The sequence below is a fragment of the Megascapheus bottae genome, chromosome 2 (genome assembly GCF_031878675.1).
Source record: "Megascapheus bottae isolate mThoBot1 chromosome 2, mThoBot2.hap1, whole genome shotgun sequence".
NCBI classification, from domain to species: Eukaryota; Metazoa; Chordata; class Mammalia; order Rodentia; family Geomyidae; genus Megascapheus; species Megascapheus bottae.
The window spans coordinates 43,748,200-43,767,115 of NC_143510.1; the positions used below are offsets into that span (position 1 = coordinate 43,748,200).

The 18,916-nt window shown below is 36.4% G+C and overlaps 1 protein-coding gene across 4 annotated transcripts in view; it reads right to left on the reverse strand.

The window, feature by feature from the left end:
* The window catches only part of Nell2 (neural EGFL like 2), a 372,707-nt gene that overhangs the window by 243,808 nt on the left and 109,983 nt on the right, over nucleotides 1-18,916 (reverse strand). The window lies entirely within an intron of this gene.

Genomic DNA, 18,916 nt, shown 5'->3' on the forward strand with positions numbered 1-18,916 from the left:
TTTCATTCTACTACAGATGCTCTACTACTTGAGCACTGCTCCACTTCTGGCTTTTTGCTGGTTGACTGGAGATAGGATTCTTATAGACTTTCCTACTGATGCTGGCATAGAACCAAGATCCTCAGATCTCAGCCTCCTAAGCAGCTAGGATGACAGGCATGAGCCTGCCATGTATCGATGTTTTTTGAAGTAACTGAGTAAAAGAGCTGTGAGTTCCATCCTTCTGATTATCCTTTATTTTGCCTTTTATCTTTAATGAGCATTAACTACCTTTGAATTAAAAATCATGTTTTTGCATCCCAAGAAGATAATTTGTCACACTTGAACCTATCATATCTCCCTGATTGATTATTCATAACATTGAGAGATAACTAGAATCAGAAATAACATTTATCCCTTCTCATAATTTATGCCCTTGTTATCCAAATATCCTTCACAGTGGCAGAAATATAAACTAATTTAAGATCAGGCTTCAAGAGAAAGAGGCAACAGTGGCAGGACATCACTCATTTTAACAACCTCTTTCATAACTCAAGATCACAGGAGAAAAATAAGGTCATGTCTCATCCAACAAAAAGGTTGCACACACATGAAAAGAGAATTTTTCTGCTGCCTTAAATCTAATGGAGAAAAATTATGATCAGATCATCTCAGCACATTAAGCTATAACCTGGGTGTAAAATTAGTCACAAGCTCTGCAGGTGCCAAATACCTGCCATTAGTGTAGCTCACAAGGGCACACCTGCAAGGAGGTTTACACCCAGGCTTTATGGAAGTCCCTCTCATTATCATATTACCTATGGCCTTGGGAAACCTCTCACTACCTCAGTTTCCTCATCTGTGCAAGATGAGAACTTGAGAGATCATCCATACATAAAGTAGTGTGCTCAAAACACAATTTACAGGCCATAAATGCCAACTTTTTATTATCAGCCAAGATTCCCAATGAGATATCATTTATAACTTTAAGCCTATTCTGTAAATAACAAGCAGATTGAACACATTTTTATGTAAAAGTATAAAGAAATCGGCAGATAGGTACTAGAGGCAAACAAGAAATTGAGCTACTCTTATAGAAACTAGATGACATCACTGGAATGAGAACTATGGCAAAGCAAATAATATTTACATATATGTGTTCATATATATTTATATATACATAGTATGTATATAGAGATATGTATACATAGTATGTATATAGAGATATGTGATATATATATATATATATATATATAAAACAAGCAAGCCTAGCAAAGTGAGTTAAGCAGCTTTGTTCATTTTTTATAGAAAGCTATTTGCCCTTGCTACTTCTATTCAGGAGAGTCTCTAATTAAAACCATATTAATTCTTCCAGGTGCTGGTGTCTCATGCCTATAATTTAGCTACACAAGAGGCTGAGATATAAGGATCCTGTTCAAAGCCAGCCTGGACTTTCCTAAGTCCACAAGTCTCTTATTGCCTCCAATTAAACACCAAAAACCTCAAAGTGGAACTGTGGTACAAGTGGTAGAGTGCCAGCTTTGAAAGAAGAAGCAAGAGAGCCCTGGATCAACATTTAAGACACAGTACTGGTACCAAATATAATATATACATGTACAATTAGAACATATAGAGATGACAGGGCTCCTTAATCTTAATCTTAATTTCACTTTTCTATGACAAGAGAAATTCAAAATCCTCTCTAAACTTCAGTTTTCTTCCGTATCAATCAGAGAAAATGGAAAAAGAGGCGGGAAAGCCTGGCTTTCTTTGCAGTCCTCCAAAAGAGGAAGTTCTGGAAGTGGTACTGTGGCTCAAGAGTGGCAGCCTTGAGCTGAAGAGCACGGGGACAGCACCCAGACCCAGAGTTCAAGCCCCACAATCAACAACAACAAAAACAAGAGATAGTTCTCCATGCACATCACTATCACCAATCATCTTTGCTGTGACATGTAACACATCACACACTTCATTCTGAGGGAATTTTAGCTTGGACAACAAATTTCGGGGGTGGAAAATATGTAAGTAAGGTTCTACTTAAACAATGATACTAATAGTATTCCACCATGGCCATTAGGTTTGTTTGTATATGTCCATAATTTGGACATATTTTATCTGTCCACAATCTTAGCTACTCAGGATGTGAGATATGAGGAATGAGGTTCGTAGCCAGACCATGCAGAAAAAGCCCTTTCATCCCCATTTAAGAAGCAAAAAGCTGGAAGTAAAGGTGTGGCTCAAATGGTAGAGCACCAGCCTTGAGCAAAACAGTTAAGTAACAGTGCCCAAACCCTGAATTTCAGCTCCAGTATTGGCACAGAAGATGAAGGAAGGAAGAAAGGAAGAAAGAAAAGAAAGAAGGGAGGGAAAGGGAAAAATAAAAGAAAAATGGAAAAGATCTTATATTAAAGCATAAAGGAAATAAAATTTCAAATAGTGATTTGTTGGCTTGGTATACCAGCAATTCCCTACTACAAATACAGTGTTGCAGAAGAGTGAGCAACACTGAAACTTAGAGACTTTCAATAATAAACACAGTACTGTGTGACAATGAAGTTTATCCATTTCAAAAGTACTAAGAACATTACTAGAAAGTCTTACTGCAGTAGGAGGAATACAGCCAGATCAGTAAGGATAATAAAGTTTCTTCATAAATAATACAGCTAGGAGCCCAACATTAAATCACCCAGGGAGAAGATCAGTAGAATGGGATTAATTCAAGATTGAAGCCCTGGCATCCATAACAGACTCTTCATCACATTACCCCTCATAACTGAGCTTAAAATAATAGAAAAGAAAAAACAGCCACTTGCAAACTGGAATAAATTTATTACTCTGAATAATGAGGCTACCAATACACAAGTTCACTTTGCACTCTGATCCTACAGAGAAGAAGGGAGATTTAGGGACACTGGAGGTATTTTTTAAGTAACCATTTTGAGAAAGGTCTTAGACGATGGTTGAGAAAGAAACTGCAGACAAGAATCCAATGTACATCCTACAAAATAAAAAGGAGGGAAGGGGTGAGGAGAGGAGGGACGGATGAGAATGTTGGAAAGGATGACATTGGTCAAGACGTATTGTATTCATAAAGTACCTTGTTAAATGGCAATTCCTTTATACAACCAATTAAAGAGAATTTTTTTAAATCACTCTGGTTAAGTTTTTTAAAGAAGTGATTGTGAAAGAATAGCTGTGGTAAAGCACTAATTGTAAGTGAGGTGTACCACACTCCAAGGATAGCCACAAAATTAAAGAAATTAAATGAAGCTGCTGCATACAGGGTAGCATTTACTCCCTGCAAGGCGCTCCCATTATTATTTTAACTCAGTTATGACAAAGCATGCAGGGAGAGCTCAGGAACAGATGAGGACAAAAAGGGTTCAAATCAGAGACTGATTCAAGGAGTCTTCCCTATTTTTATCTAAGATGAACACAGAATATATTGCAAGATTTGGAAAAACTCACTGGAGAATGAAACACACTGGAGAATGAAAACACACATAGCAGTGTGCAGAAAAAATTAGCTTACAAATTGTATAAAAGGTTCACAAACTTAATGAAGTCCATTCAAGGACTCTAGGGGAAGTATTTCTACCTATATTTTTTTAAAGATAGAAGACATATGGCTAGTTGCAGAAGGGCTGGAGGAAGGAAAATAAGTGCAATAATGCACAGCACCTGTATAAGGGTTTACGATTTTTGTATTTATCCTTTTCAACTTTTTAATGCCCTGTATGGGACTTGAACTCAGGGTTTGGGTACTGTACCTGAGCTTTTGTGTACAAGGCAAGTGTTGTATCACTTGAGCCACAGCTCCACCTCCAGATTTCTGCTGGTTAACTAGAGATAAGAGTCTTGAGGGCTTTCCTTATGATTAATCTCATATTGCTACTGTATCTGACTTTATTTTCTGGTATATTGTGTATATGCTTATTTGTTTATTTGAAATACAAAAGGGGAGAGGGTAAACAAGATGATTGGGGGGGTGGGAGAGGGAAATGGGGACAAAAACACAAGAGGGGGTATTAATGTTTGAGAAGTAATGCACCTACTACCTGACAAATATAACTATAACCCCCTATACATTATCCCAACAATAAAGTCTTGAGGGCTTTCTTGTGCAAGCTGGCTTCTGAGAGTGATCTTCATACCTCAGCCTCCTGAGTTGCTAAGAATACAAGCCTGTGCCACCAGCATCAGGCATCCTTCTCAATGTTCTTCACTTAAACACATTGAGTTTCCATGCAAATAAAAGTAGAATTCCATCCTTTACATGGATGTATAGTATTTAATAATTCATTTAATACCCAATTTCCTACTACTGTATCAAAATTTATTTAGTATTCCCATGACACTTTAGTTTTCCATTTAGTCACTGTTAATAATGGAGGTAACAATTACTATTAACGCGTTTTGATTCAAGTATACAATCACCTTCTTGGGATAAATTATTAGAAGTGTAATTGCTAATTCAAATGGCATCTAGATCCATTTCTTATTAAATTATATATGAGAGAAATGTATGCAATGGGCTACACGATAATAAAAATCTAAGGGGAAAATCAAGGTAAAGAAGTAGAACAAATAGTATGAGAGTATGCTTTGCTTTTGTTTTCAGTGCTGGAAATTCAACCCAGGGCCCTAAACAAGCTTTCCACCATGGAATCACATCTCCAGTCTACAATGTCTCTTAAAGTCTAAGGCAGGGAGTTTGGCCTAGTGGTAGAGCGTTTGCCTAGCATGCATTAAGCCCTGGGTTCAATTCTTCGGTACCACATACATAGAAAATCCAGGAGTGATGCTGTGGCTCAAGCGGTAGAGCGTTAGCCTAGAGAAAACCCAAGGACAGTGCACAGGCCCTGAATTCAAGCCCCAGGACTGACAAAAAAGAAAAAGAAAAGAAAGTCTACAAACCAGGCACCAATGGATCACCTTTGTAATCCTAGCTACTCAGGAGTCTGAGATCTGAGGATCACACTTCAAAGCCAGATCAGGCAAGAAACTCCTTGAGACTCTTTAACTACCAAGAAGCTGAAAATGGAGCAATGGCTGAAGTGTAGTCTTGAAGAAAAAAGGGGTAGTATCCAGCCTCTGCATTCAAGCACTGGGACTGGCACATCAAAAAAAAAAAAGTTATTCTACAAATGAATTAAATATTTGTAGTTTGATCTAAACTGAGGTATGTGTCTTGCATTATGTTGTATTCTTAAGAAAATATACTGATATTCTCTTTAATTTCCACATCTATAAGTGGCATTACAGGCCTATTAAAGTATACATGCAATTGTACTCTTTCATGCAACAGGTTGTTAAGTTTGGGGGAATTTTTGAGGACATTATACTCATAAAAATGGTAGCTTTTTATCATCACCTTCACCTAAAGAATGATTCATGGCACTCTTCAAGGTATGCCCAATCTAGCAGCCAGAAGACTCAACGTCTTATGGATGGCATGCAAGAGTGTTTTATCTGGTTTCAAACCCTCCCCTTAAGTTAGCAATTTACCTCTTCTCAGGTCCTGAAGATTGACAGAAACACTTTAAGCCAGTAAAGCTTTGCTTGTGTTAGGATTTGCAGAACTTTACAGGTAACATTTTGAAGTGATAGAACCAACCTGATCCTAAATTCAAAGCTGTTGTTGAAATGCCTAAAAGCTAGGAACATTCCTTTCCAGTTTCACCATGAACTGATGAAGATAGAACTTGAAAAATTGCAAGACTAAAAGTATTTGCAGTCATGTAGACCTTGATAACTTTGTTTATATTGTATCAGATTCAATAGGCCATGGTGAAATTGCTGAAATAAAGAATAGGGAAGAAGAAAAATTCTGAGTTTTTTAAAAAACTATAGATTAAAAAAATAAAAGTCAAAAAAAGGAAAAATGTATTATTCTCTTCAAAATAAACAGAAAGCAAGAATAATAAGTCAATCATGTTAGTCTTGAAGGTTTTTGTTTATTGCTTTTTTAAGCCCATCCTGGAGCTTGAACTCAGGGCTGGGCACTCTCGCTGAGCTTTTTGAACAAGGCTAGTGTTCTACCACTTAAGTCACACCTCCACTTCTGGCTTTTTGTTGGCTAACTGGAGATTAATTGGAGTCTCCTGAACTTTCCTATCTTCGGTGGCTTTGAATCACAATCTTCCCATCTCAGACTGCACAGTTAGGACTGCAGGTATAAGCCACCAGCAACACAACTAGTTCGTGAGTTCTGAAGGAAATAGGCAGGTCCAGGCATGACTCTATACAATCAGAGACGCTGTAAAGATGGTGACTGGGGGGCGGGAGTTTGGCCTAGTGGTTAAAGTGCTTGCCTAGCATGCATGAAGACCCGGGTTCGATTCCTCGGTACCACATACATAGAAAAAAGCCGGAAGTGGTGCTGAGGCTCAAGTGGTAGAGCTCTAGCCTTGAGAAAGTCCAAGGACAGTGCTCAGGCCCTGAGCTCAAGCCCAGGACTGGCAAAAAAAAAAATTTGACTGGGAGAATGGGCAGAGATGCCAATTAGTCAAATTCTGGTTCTAGCACTTACTGTGAAGACTTACAAGTGAGATATAACCGTTCAAAAGGGCACATCATATATCAGGGATTAAAAAATGATTCTTATTTTCAAGATTCTGATGAGCATTCAAATGAAAATAATAGTTCAATATACATTGAGAAGTACCCTGACACTGGCTTAAGCATTGAAAAATGTGCTGAGTTGTAGCAGAAACAAAATATTGTGATGAATCCAGGATTTCATCAATTACCAAAGACCTGACCTCAGCAGACATTCTGTATTCCTCAATCAGTAATTTATCCAGGAAATGCTAATTAGCCATTGATAACAAAGGCATTGCACCCAACCCCACAGTATCCACTCCTGGAACAATTTGCATCTTCCCTGAACTGATACTACTCAGGTTATGATTTTCCATCAGGGAAGGCCATCTTTTTTATACCTACAATCCTGTACCTCTGCAAAATCCTTTTTGGTTAGCTTCAAAAGACATTATTTTCATAGTTATTAGTCCACACAATTTTATATTCTTTTGTTTGTTTGTTTTTGGTGTTGGCATGGGTCCTAAACTCTGGACCTGGGCACTGTCCCTGAGATTTTCTGCTCAAAGCTAGCACTCTACCACTTGAGCCACAGCTGCACTTTCAACTTTTTGCTGGCTAACTAGGGATAAGAATTTCACAGACCTTGCCTGGGCTGGCTTTGAAATGCAATTCTCAGATCCAGTGCCTAACTTCTACAGTCTTGAATCTACTTACAAATGGAAAAACCTCAGATAAGTACATTATTCCGTAATGTTGAAACAAAATTCCTTTTAGAGATTGTAAATTTTATAATTCTGGAGATTGGCAAGATGTTTATAATATATTTATTTCATTGACTGGTTAATGGAAAGTCATCAGCTTTATGACTGAAATGAAAACATGCATTTTAACCCATCAGAGACACTGAAAAATGAGAATCTGTTTCGTTTGTTGTTTAACAATAACTAAATAAAACCATTAATAGGATAGTTAGAGCTCAGTTTCTCTGAAAAATTTGGCTCTAACATACCTGATATATATTCTAATGTCATTTTTATAAATGATGTATGTTATCTTCTAGTTCTATAAGTGTAATACAGCACACAAAAGGCTATCAAAGCCAAGCTCTGGCAATTCACAACTGTAATTCTAGCTTTTCAGGAGGCTGAGGTCTGAGAATCATGGTTCAAAACAAGCCTAGGCAAAAAAAAGTCCAGGAGACTTTTATCTCCAATTAATGACCAAAAGGCTAGAAGTGGAGCTATAGCTCAAATGTAGAGCATTAACCTTGAACAAAAAAGTTCATGCTCAGGCCCAGAGTTCAAGTGCTAAGACCAGCTCTACCAAAAGGAAGGTAGACAGGGTAAACAAATCACCTTTGTATAAAGATGATGTTATTTTCTCTATATTTCATTGCAAGCACATGAATCAATCTCAGTAGGATAAGATATTGCAGTTAATTTTAAAATGCTAATGAAGAGAATGCCAATATGTATTGCAAATGAGATGTAAAAGTTATGGTTACAATTTTCTAGGAATACAGTTTTACAAAAATATTTATTCCTCAAGTTTGATATTACCATGAAATAAACATAAAAGTAGAAGTAAGTGTCAGTTTTTAATTTTTTCACATTATTCAAATCACTAAACAGTACAATGGTAAGGGAAGGCAGGTGGGTGAAGGTCTGACAAGAAGAGAATACTGGAGATTCAAGCCTGGTGCTAGGGTATGCGCTGGTCCTGGGCTTGAGCTCAGGGCCTGAGCACTGTCCTTGCGCTTTGTCAAGACTACCACTTGAGCCACAGTACCACTTCTGCCTGTTTCTATGTATGTGGAACCAAGGGATTGAACCCAGGTCTTCATGCATGCTAGGCAAGCACTCTTACCACTAGGCCAAACTCCTGGCCCTATCCCTGAACATTTTTGCTCAAGTTTAGCCCTCTACCACTTGAGCCATAGTTCCATTTCAGGCTTTTTTAGAGGTTTATTAAAGGTGAATCTCCCAAACTTTCTTTTCTGGGCTGGCTTCAAACCTCAGTCCTCACATCTCACTCAGCCTTCTGGCAGCCAGGATTATAGGCCTGAGCCACCAACACCCAGCTATTAGTGAATATTACAAAAAACAATTTTAATCAAAGGGAAACACTAACCTAGGAAAGATACTGCTAATTATATGACTGACAGTCTGCTGACATCCTTATTAAACGAAGAGTTCTTATAAATAAGCAATAAAAATGGGAAAGGCTATTTTGAAACTTTCAATTCAGAGATAACAATAATTCACTAACATTAAATACATTATTTAAAAAACCACTCAAATTTACTAATTTCTAAAAGCTGTACATTTAACAAACAAATCATTTTACAGACAGAATATAAAATTATTTTAAATATAATGCTTTAAAGTACATGTAGTTTAAAGTCTATAGTTGTATAAGCGTGTAGTTTAAAGTTGAAGTTATTTGCGAAGTAAATGGTTTTCTTATGGCTTACCCAAACCCCTATCTTATGTCTGTTTATAGTGTGAAACCTAATCATATTTCTAGATAAATTAAACTGGTTAAATGCTAATCAGCAGTTTACTTATTCTCTGAGCCAGTAGTATCCTAAAAATGTGATACCACATAGCTAAACATAACTTTTTATAACAGCTAGAGTTTTATAGAACCAGAACAGAGGCTAAAGTCTACAGGAAAAATTTATAGCAGATCAATCCAATTCTTTCAAAATGCTCAGTAGATAAAATCACTGAGAAATAGGCAAAATATGAATGGCTTTATTTAGCTGTTGTAAAACAAATCAATACATGGTTTCAACCATAAAAATATACAATGTATCTCTAAAAATCAATGGAATTCAAGTGTCTACAACAAGGGAAATAAGATTTAAGTGATGAAAATGGTCCCATTGTTGATGAGGACAACAGATTAATACTTTATCAGTAATTTTATAAAGGTACATATTTATAACTAAAGGAACAATTAATCAAGTTAAAATAGGATGAATTCAATTTCTTTGGTAATAAATGGTAGAAAGATTGCTATAACTATTTCTTTTTCCTGTGCCTGTGCCGGGACTTGAATTCATGGCTAGGGCACTTTCCTAGAATTCCAGTTCAAGGCTGGTGCTCTATCACTGAACCACACCTCCACTTCTGGCTTTCTGCTGGCTAATTGGATATAACATTGTCAAGGACTTCTGCAGGCTAATTGGATATAACAGTTCTCATCCTCCTGTGTAAGCTAAAGATTACAGATGTGAGCCCCTGGCATCCAAGCCATTATAACTTTCAGCAAGTATTCCATAAAATTACTTTGAGCAACTGATCAAGGACCTGAAAAGTTTCATTTTCATGGCAGAGGAGTAGAAAGAGAAGAACTTTATTGCTAAAGAATTAAGTATATTAAAACAACCCTCCACATTCACCTTGAAAAAATAAGAAATTTCTATGCATATCAAGACATAACAGATTGAGAAAAGAGAAGTGAAGTTTGATGATACAAGTGAAAATGTTGTGTGTACTCTGAGCTGCATCCAAATACTGTACTTTTTGTCACAAAATTAAAAGCAAAGCAATTTAAGTAGTATAGATGATGTTACTTTTGATATAAAATCAAATTCATTTTTTCTAGTAATATGGAAATCAAGAACCTTTCACGAATTGAAAGCTATCATAGAAAATAAAGATTCTACCTGGTTAACAGCACAAATTATAAAAATCCTAGTAAGAAATCTAATAAAGACTGTGCCATATCAGTGATGATAAAAAGAAGTTACAAGAGAAAAAGAAACACACCATATCCCTGAAAAAGAAGACTGAACATCATAAAAATATTATCCCATATTAATATATCAATGTGAAAAAATTCCAATACATATCCTAATACGATATTTTTCATAAAACTATGGAATCTGATCCTAAGCTTTTCACTGAAGAATAAAACTTCAAAGATCAAAATAATTTTAAAGGAATAACAAAAAGATTTGAACTGTAAATATCAGGTCTTGTAAACTTACAGTTATCAGAATAAGGGATTTTTCTCACAGAAGTCAACACAAAGATTGAAGCACAAAATAGAAGCCCCACTCACAGCTCAGCAGATGGAGATCTGAGGTATGTTACAAACTTGCAGGAAATGAACAGACATTGGTAAAGTGACAAAAGACAAGAGATGAACACACAAAGATCTAAGTTTAAAACATCATACGTTTTCATTAGACAGAACTACAGGGCATTAAAATGTTCCTTTCAGGAACCGGGAATCTGGCCTAGTGGTAGAGTGCTTTAATAGCATGCATGAAGATTCGGGTTTGATTCCTTGGTACCACATACATTGAAAATGCCAGAAGTCGTGCTGTGGCTCAAGTGGTAGAACTCTAGCCTTGAGAAAGCTCAAGGACAGCACATAGGCCCTGAGTTCAAGCCCCAGGACTTGCATATACATATACATATACATGCACACACATATATATACATATATATATACATACATACATGGGCCTTTCATTAAAACAGAGAGTTAGATTTAGATATACTACTTTCCCTTTTCTGGATCCTCAATGGATCAGTGAAAATCTATTCATCGATACTTGCATTTATGCCTTTATATACAATTTATTGTGAAGTCAAACACTGTCTTGAAACAATCACCCCTTCTCTGTGTTTCAAATGACAAAGATTTCATCATTCAGTGAAATATATGAATTAACGATACTTATTTCAAACAATGATTCAGAGCCAGAGGCAGGTGGCTCAAGTACATAATCCTAGCTACCCGGAAAGCAGAGATCTGAAGATCTTGGTTCAAAGTCAACCCAGGAAGAAAAGTGTGTGAACTCTGATCATCAATTCACCAGCAAAATGCCAGAAGTTGTACGTTAAATCTAGCCTTGAGGAGAAAAAGCTAGCAGATACTGTTTAGGCCAAGAATTCAAGCCCCAGTATTAACAAACATACACACACACACACACACACACACACACACACACACACACACACACATCTAAAATTATACTATATTTTGCTTTACTATATATACTGGATCATAAGTTTCTTATACATGATTTTTCAAGTTTTCTTTTTCTTGAGTGTTTCTGATAGCTCTTTTCCTCTTAAGGGGAAAATAGTCTTCCTTCTCTATGCTGTTAACATCATCTCAACCTAATTTAGAGATGGAAATGATTGATTAATTTTTTAAGTTAATACACAAAAAAATGTCAGAAAGACCTAAAGGAAATGGAAAGCATAGATGATAATGAATTAAGACGTTTATTAGATGGGGCTTGTTAAATAAGACTAAAAAGAAAATTGGACAATCACAAAATCAGGTAATTTATCAAATTAATCAGATGAGTATCACATAAAAACATATGAAAAAAATACTGATCCTTGCTGACAAAGCCAATTGTTTGAAACATTACTGAAGAAAATGGGTAAGGAATTATTTGCAAATGAAACTGCAATGTATTAAATGGGATGTAAGAAAAAATGTGTTAAGTGAAATAAGATTTTTTTCCCTCTCATATGTGGAAGTGGGATCTAAATTATAAACATATGTGAAAATGTTACAGGGTTACATGCATATAACATAAACACATTGTCTAAAGGAGAGAATTCCAATGGTATAATTCCCTCAAACAATTAACTTCACCTGTTGTAATTGTTTTGTGCTTAAAGTGCACAGATTACTACACAGACACTACATGATCTATGAGTGAACTTCAGTAACCTTTAAAATGCTAATTTTTGCATTTTTTAAATGTGTACACTAAAAAATATAGAATGTGAAAAAGGTGCTACGTCAGAGCATTGCTAGCATAAAAATGAACCAACTGATGTAACCCTTTTACTAATTACAATAAAAAAATGAAGCTTCTAAAAAAAATGAACCAACTGATGATAAAGAGAGAACTCAGGAATGATTTTTAACATAAATATGAGATTTTGCTTCAGATGAGAATTGGAGAAGTTAAGTGGTGCTTGAATAATTATTCATCTATTTCGGATTTTCTCTCTTTTATTCCCTACATTAGAGCCAGCGATGATATCAGTAATTAGAAAAAGGAATCCATCAAAAAATAAATAAACAAAATATCTACATAAAGCAAGACTATAAAGCTGGGCACTAATGGCTCACATCTGCAGTCCTAGCTACTCAGGAAGCTGAGAGCTGAGGATTATAGGTCAAAGCCAGCATGGGCAAGAAAGTCTGTGAGACTCATCTCACCAATTAACTACCAAAAAAAGCAGAAAGTAGAGATATAGCTCAAGTGGTAAAGCACTAACCTTGCAAAAAAGAACCCTCAAGGACAATATTCAAGCCCTGAGTTCAAACCCCAAGACCAGCGCTTAAATAAATAAATAGGACTATCTTAAGAAAAAAATCATGTTAAACACAAAAAGCAAATGAATAAAAATAACCCAGTAATAAGCACATAAAATTGAGTAATATTCAGAATCAAAAAATCTTCATAAAGACAAAATGGACTGCTTGGGTCAATTATAACCATAAATGATTTTGCATTTAATTAAAGGCTTTATCTACCAGAAAGAGTAACAGGATCACATTCCCACTGCCTAGAGAAGATTATGTTCAATAAAATTTGATTATATTTGATGATTTGCTCATCCCCATCCCCCCAAAAAGGATTCTAGATTAATGACTTTAAAATATCTCTCTTCGTGAGCTGCTTCTATATGAAATATGGTATTAGGTAATAAATCATTTATACAGAACAAGCTTATGACTGCAAAGAAATGAGAATCAGGAATAGTCTTCTAAAATTGGAACAGAGAAATAGTTCCCCACACCAATAAAATAACAAAGTCACAAAGTATTAGCAAATCAAAAGAAAAGAACTAAAATAACAATATCAAACTTTCCATTCTTTATGTGAAGAAAACTTCATGCAAAGAAAAGGTATTTCTGAAAAAAAACCCTAATCTTTAGAAAAAAATCCTCTAAAGCAGAAGATACCATGAACGAGAAGATACAGGTCAAAGATACACAGACCAATTACTTCTAACAAATGCTTCTCTTTACTACCATTTAGAAAGAGAGAGTGGGTGAATGCACATATAATACATAATGCACATGGAACCAGATGACCTCAGAATATAGATGAGGTTGGGAGAGATGAGGGAGAAAAGAAGAAAGGGGTGGTCAAGATTAATTATACTTGTAAACTGACATGCTGAATTGAAACTCTTGTACAATTACTTAAAGATAATAAAATAGAGGGGCCAGGAGTATGGCCTAGTGGTAGAGTGCTTGCCTAGCATGCACAAAGACATAGGTTCGATTCTTTGGTACCATATATATAGAAAAAGCCGGAAGTGGTGCTGTGGCTCAAGTGGTAGAGCCCTGGCCTTGAGGAAAGCCCAAGGACATTGCTCAGGCCCTTCAAGCACCAGGACTAGCAAAAAAGAAAAAAGATATAAAATGGAGAAAATGAAGTTAGAATGGCAACGCAGAAATAAAAACTTGAAAATATTCAGGCAGACACTCCCAAGTTGATTTCTTACAAGTCTAGAGGCTAATTCCTCAATACGCTTGACTATACAACCACCCAACAACACTGGTATTCTGTAATCTGGAAGAGAGAAGGGCTGATGAGACGAGATCTACGATACTTAGGATCTAATGACAAGACATGAAGTGGAGGCCACAACCTAAGTCTGGTCCTGTGTGGCCCTACTCAGGGAGATAAATGCCCAAATATGTGGCAAGATGGATATGGGAGTTGGGTAATCTATCAGCTGCAGAAGCTGAGTTCACTTAACCTAGCAGAATGAGTGGAAGGCTGGCAAGCAGGAAAGGGAGCTGTGTACTCCGTGAGATAACCTTCATACATTAAAGCATTCATTTCCTTCCACAAGTTCACATAGAGTCACACATATATAGAGGACACATACATATATATATACACAAAATGCTATGTGTACAGTGAGTCATACCTCTACTTTTAAATTCGTTTCTTGATAAGTACCTTACCATGCCTGCTTAAGCTTGTTAGATTATGACTCTTAGTACTAATACTGAGGCTTGAATTCAGGGCTTGATTGCTGACCTTTAGCTTTTTCACTCAAGGCTAGTGCTCTACCAATCAGGCCACAGCTTCACTTCTGGTTTTATGCTGGTTGCTAAGAGTCTTATAACTTTCCTGACCAAGCTGGCTTTGAACCCTGACCCTCAGAACTCAGCCTCTAGAGTGTCTAGAATGACAGGAGTGAGCCACCAGTGCCCCGCTATACTGCAACTTGAAGGGAAGCATGAAACTACACATTACAGATGTAATTTTTGTTAGAGATAAATAAGGATATAGAAACACTTTCAGAGATAAAAATCTAAGTAAAGATTTATAAATTACATAAAACATGCAGTTTGAATTTTCAATTTATAAGAACTATTATCTTTGATGTTATGTATTAAATAAAGTGCAACCAGGAAGTAAAGAATATAGTAGCTTTTATGTGAGTCTGTTAATTTCACCCATAATAAACAAAGTCATCTCTTAGTTCAGAACCATTAAGCCAAGCAAATATTGCCAGCAAGTTTAATTCTTTACTTGCTAATGTCAGGAAAAAAAATGACTTACAACATGACAAGCACTCACCAATATGAAGATACATTTTATCAACCACAAACAAATATATTCTCACCCAGAATGCATAATAATTAATATTAAGACAGGAGAAAAAAATCTCATTTATTTTACCTCAGATTTATTAATGCAAAAATTGATGGTAAACTACAAGACAGGTTTATATTTATTTGCAAAGCTATTGCCATAAATTATTTCCATAAATGTTATTTGCAAAGCATTCAAAGTTTGAACCATTAATAATACCCAGATATCAAAAACTCCTAATGATAACTTCATAAAAAGCAACTTATTTAACTAAATTCCAAGATTTATTTCATTTAATTTTTTTAGTGCTAGTATTGGGGCTTGAACTCAGGGCCTAGACGCTGTCCTAGAGCATGTTCCTCTCAAGCTGGCACTTTCACTTTAGCCATAGGTCCACTTCCAGCTTTGGGGGTGCTAATTGGAGATTCAAGTTTCAGGTACCACTTGCTCAAAATTATTTTTAAGAGAAATATTATAAACTATTCCACTCATCCAGGTGTGTGTATGTGTATAATATGTACATTAAAATATAGATATATACATATATGTACATAGTGTAGGGGGTACATATACACCTCAGTCTTCAGGCTTGAACTCAAGTCTTGGGCACTGTCCCTGAGCATTTTTGCACAGCTCCACTTCTGACTTTTTTGGTGGTTAACTGTAGATGAGCAAAATATGGCCAAGTGACAACACGAAGGCTTTATTTATTTTGAAGTGATTGCAGTTTAGAAAAATACAGAAGATGTCCACATTCTCCACCAAAAAATTAAGAGAAAGAAAAATACAGAAGGAAACAGAGGCTTTTTAAAATTGACAAAAACATTCCCTTTTTCTACCTTTAAGAAAGTTTTTTTAATTTAATTTATTTTTATTGCCAAAGTGATGCACAGATGCATTTACATATGTAAGGTATTGAGTACAGTTCTTATAGAATATTGTTATCACCTGCCTCATTTTTTTCTCCCACTTTTCCTCCCCCTCATCCACTCAAGGTAAAGTTCATTTCCAACATATTGTCTTGTAAGTAATGCTTTTTATTTGTACTGATAAAATCACTTGTTTCTCTTTTCACCTATTAGTCTTCCATAATTCTGGAACAAATGGGTAAATGAAACAATGTCTTATAATTATTGCCTTGTCTTCTATCCTTTCCCTTTCAAAATACACCTGCAGAAACCCCATAAAAGAAATGCAAATCCAAATCACATTGAGATTTCACCTCACCCCAGTTAGAATGGCGACTATCAAGAAAACTAACAATAGCAGGCCCTGGCAGAAATTTGGCCAATAGGGAACAGTATTGACACTGTTAGTGGGAATGTAAACTTGTTCAACCACTCTGGAAAACAGTATGGAGGTTCCTCAAAAGACTAACCATAAAGCTCCCCTGTGAACTAGCAATCCCACTCTTAGGTATTTATCCAGTTGACAACAAACCAGGCCACACTAAAGCCACCAGCTCAAACATGCTCATTACAGTATTATTTACTACAGCCAAGAAGCCCGTCAGTGAAAGAATGGATCAAGAAAAAAATGTGACACACATACTCACACACACACACATACAATGTAATTCTATGCCTCCATCAGAAAGAATGTCATTGCCTAATTTGCAAGGAAATGGAAAGACTTGGAAAAAATTATACTAAATGAAGTAATCCAGCACTAAGAAAAAAGGCTGCATGGTTTCCCTCATTTGTAACAACTAGAATGTGCCTATAAATCTACAACTAAACCTAATAGATAGTAAGACAGATAACTACGTCTGGACATGATTAATTAAACAGCAATCAAACCACTCACACAGTGAGAACAAAGGAGTATATTCTTAGGAGAGGATCACAAGGGCTCAATAGTTATGTGCATACGATCGTATAAAATCATGCTTATCAAAATAAACTCAAAAATTGGAAGTAAGAAGGTTTTTATTGCATTCTTTCAGTTCTTGTTTTCTTTCCTTTTCTTCTTTCCTTTGTTCTTTGGCTTATTCTCTTCAATCACTGTTTTAGATTTCTGTTCCCTTTGTCTTGTATATAAGTTCATGTGGTTTGAGGAGAAGGTGAAGCACAGAAATGGTGGGATGAACCAATGGTGGGGTTCACAAAGGGTGAACCAACTCAGCAGTGAAAGCTGCTAGAGACTACATTGGAAATGAACTATACAACTTTGGGGGCAGTCAGGATGGGAAAAACTGGGAAAGAATGAAGGAAAAAGTGGCACTGTTTATTTTATTTTATTTTTTGCCAGTCCTGGGCTTGAGCTCAGGGCCTGAGCACTGTCCTTGGACTTTCTCAAGGCTAGAGCTCTACCACTTGAGCCTCAGCACCACTTCCGGCTTTTTTCTGTGTATGTGGTACCAAGGAATCGAACCCGGGTCTTCATGCATGCTAGGCAAGCACTTTAACCACTAGGCCAAACTCCTGGCCCCGAGTGGCACTGTTTGAAAGGAAATGTACCCATTACCTGACTCATGTAACTGTAACCCCTGCGTATATCACCTTTACAATAAAAATTTTTAAGAATCCTACTATAATAAGAGAATCCCTTTGACCAGCCCCAAGTGCCTTTCAAACAAGTACCATGGACAGCAATAGCATGGCCTGATATCTTCTGTTTAAACACACATCGAACAGGCTGAAGGAACAACAATCTTCTTTCACTATGCTCCCATGAAACTTGAAGTTTAATTGTTCATGCATTCTCCACTTGAAGAAGACTATCTGAACGCAGCATTTCAGAGTGAGGCCAAATGAGCCTTTGCTCACAGCAAACCCAAACCTTCTTTTTCTAATGTAGTCGCATAATTAAGGCCATGATGTTTGAAGCTGTGTTTCTGCACCCAAGTTGGACTTTCACACTCTGCCAATTCTGACATGCTGTGATGGTCTGCCCTTCCTACTTTCTGTCTTTTCTTAGCTTACTTCAGATACTCCCAGAATCCACAGCAGGCCCATTAGTCTCATCTGTCCAAACCAACAAAGTTGTGTGATTAGGTTTCCAGTTTCAAACAGTGGCTGCCATGTCACCGTATAGCTCATTACACGTGTCGTTTTTCTCTAGCAATTTGACTTACACTTGTTCCAGGCAGTGGCTGCCAGTTAGTGATTTCCTTGCTGGAGCTAATGACATTTCAGGATAGATTGGGTATCCTGCATCAATATAACAAAGTCGAACTGTCTCCAGATCTTCTTGTCTACCCTGGTGAAAACTTTGTGATGCTATTCATGATTCCTGCTGTAATCACAATGAGCTTTCTCTTGGTATTTCATGCGTTTTGTCATCCACCAAATACTCATTTCGCATCCAACTGTGTTTGTACAATAGCTATAAAGTAATTTGAGAGCTTAATGCACAATTCTGACAATAAAAATACCTTCACGTGTAATACAAATGTGTTGTCGATGATGTGAACATTTATACAAACAAACCAGCTCACCTAAGGAATGGATTGGAAAGCTGTACATAACCACAGGGTTAATAGTGGTTATCATAGAGGCCAGAGCTACAGGAAGTATGGAGTTGATAAATATTTTACAGTTTTCTTTCCATTCTCCAGAGAATAACTGTAAGATATGGGTTTCTTTATCCATTATCAGGCATTGGTTTATTTAAGATAGATAGGCAGATGGATGGACGGATGGATGGATGGATGATAGACGATGGGGTGATATATCATAAATAGATATGTGGATGAATGGATAGATGGTGTGTGAATAGTTGATATATCATAAATAGGTAAATCAATAGATAGGTGTTTTTAAAGCCTTGCTTTGCTTA